The following is a 2,595-nucleotide window of genomic DNA, read 5'->3' on the forward strand; positions in this document are numbered from 1 at the left end:
TGAGTTGAGGAGGCTTGATGTTGAAATTGATATATTTTGATTGATTTCAAAGAGAAGGGATGAAAATGGCATGTTTTGATTGATTTTGAGAAGAGTTGGAAATGGCTTGTTTTGAAAATGGCACTTTGTGGTTTTTCTGAAAAATATGGTTTTGTGGCATACTTTGGTGGGACATAACTTGGACTACGGATATCTGTTTTGTGCCAAATCTATTTAGAAATGAAATTGGATTCGGGATGTCCATACCGTTCGAAGAACGGGTGAAAAATGATTTAAAATGAGAAAGTTATGTCCGTTGGAAGATTGGGGTTTAAATTGGTGAATTCTGCAGCTTTTAACTTAGAAAATTTTTAGCAGAATGACCCCTTGCGCGTGGGCGCACTTGGCGCATGCGCGCCGTTCTTCCAGAAAATGCCATCCACGCGTGCGCGTGATGTGCGCGGGCGCGCCGATGGTGCTGCACCCAATGCCCAGCCATTTTCCAGAGAGTTGTGCCATGTTCTGCTAGATTGTTCTACAAAGTCGGTGTACTTTATGCCGGAAGATACAGAAGGGCCGGTCGTGGTAAATAATTATTACTTGAATTCGATGATGGTGAACTGTTCTAGAATCGAATGCCAGGGTATCATGTTGTTAACCGCAGGTGTTTCGGGTGATGATCAAAGGTTGGAACAGACTCCGGTTGTGTGTGAGTTTCCGGAAGTGTTTCCCGATGATATTGATGAGTTTCCACCTAACCGAGAGGTTGAGTTTGCTATTGAGTTGGTGCCCGGGGCGGGACCAATCTCAAGTGCTCCTTATAGGATGTCACCGTTAGAGATGAACGAGCTAAAGTCTCAGTTAGAGGATTTGTTGGGAAAGAATTTTATACGACCAAGCGTCTCTCCGTGGGGTGCTCCAGTGTTACTGGTGAAGAAGAAGGATGGGAGTATGCGGCTCTGTGTGGATTACAGGCAGTTGAACAATGTTACAATAAAGAATAAGTACCCATTGCCGAGAATTGATGATCTCATGGATCAGTTACAAGGAGCTGGAGTTTTCTCCAAGATCGATTTGTGATCCGGTTATCACCAGATAAGGGTGAGGGGTGAGGATATCCCTAAGACTGCTTTCAGGACTCGTTATGGTCATTATGAGTACACTGTAATGTCTTTCGGGTTGACGAACGCTCCTGCAGTGTTTATGGACTACATGAATAGAGTTTTCCGTTTGTTTTTGGATAAATTCGTTGCTGTCTTCATTGATGACATACTGATTTATTCCAAGACTGAAGAAGAGCATGCGGAACACTTGAGGACCGTGTTGCAGATTCTAAAGGAGAAGAAACTCTATGCAAAACTGTCTAAGTGTGAGTTTTGGAAGAGTGAGGTGAAGTTTTTGGGCCATCTGGTGAGTAAGAAGGGAATAGCCGTAGATCCAACTAAGGTGGAGGCTGTGATGGATTGGAAGCAACCAACCACCGTAACAGAGATAAGGAGTTTTCTGGGTTTAGCTGGCTATTACCGAAGGTTTATCAAGGGCTTTTCACAGAAAGCCATGCCAATGACAAAGTTAACCCGCAAAGACACTCCGTTTGTTTGGACTCCTGAATGCGAGGAGAGCTTTCAGGCATTGAAGAAAAAGTTGACCACTGCACCTGTGTTAGTGTTACCCGAGCTGAACGAGCCTTTTAAGGTGTATTGTGATGCCTCATTGAAGGGTCTAGGGTGCGTGCTGATGCAACATCATAATGTGGTGGCGTATGCCTCACGACAGTTGAGACCTCATGAAGTTAGTTACCCTACGCACGATTTGGAACTCGCTGCGGTTGTGTTTGCCATGAAGGTGTGGAGGCATTACCTCTATGGGGTTAAGTTCCAAGTTTTCTCTGATCATAAGAGCTTGAAATACCTCTTTGATCAGAAAGAGCTTAATATGAGACAGAGAAGGTGGATGGAATTATTGAAGGACTATGACTTTGAATTGTATTACCATCCGGGAAAGGCGAACATAGTGGCAGATGCGTGAGTCGGAAGTCATTATATGCGGCTTGGATGATGCTTCAAGAGGAGAAGTTGCTCAAGGGATTTGGGGTCTGAAAATTGGTGCTCGAGAATTATCCGAAACTTTGTGTTTGAGCCGATTAAAGATCTCAAGTGATTTTAAGTTCGAACTCCTAAAGGCTCATCAAAATGATGAAGCGTTATGGAAGGTGTTACCGGCTATTGAGCAAGGAAAACAATGGAGAGTATCGGAAGAAAAAGATGGGTTATGGAGATTCAAGGGTAGGATCATTGTGCCGGATGTTGGCACTTTGAGGCAAGATATTTTAAAAGAGGCACACAAAAGTGGATTATCCATTCACTCGGGAAGTACTAAGATGTACTATGATTTAAAGGCAATGTTTTGGTGGCTGGGTATGAAGAATGATGTAACGGAATATGTTTCAAAGTGCTTAACTTGTCAAAAGGTAAAGATTGAACATCAAAGACCTTCCGGGATGTTGCAACCTTTAGAGATTCCGCAATGGAAGTGGGAAAGTATTGCAATGGACTTTGTGTCAGGATTGCCAAGGACTAGGGCTGGTTTTGATGCTATTTGGGTGATTGTGGACCA

The sequence above is a fragment of the Arachis duranensis genome, chromosome 4 (assembly GCF_000817695.3).
Source record: "Arachis duranensis cultivar V14167 chromosome 4, aradu.V14167.gnm2.J7QH, whole genome shotgun sequence".
Taxonomy (NCBI): Eukaryota; Viridiplantae; Streptophyta; class Magnoliopsida; order Fabales; family Fabaceae; genus Arachis; species Arachis duranensis.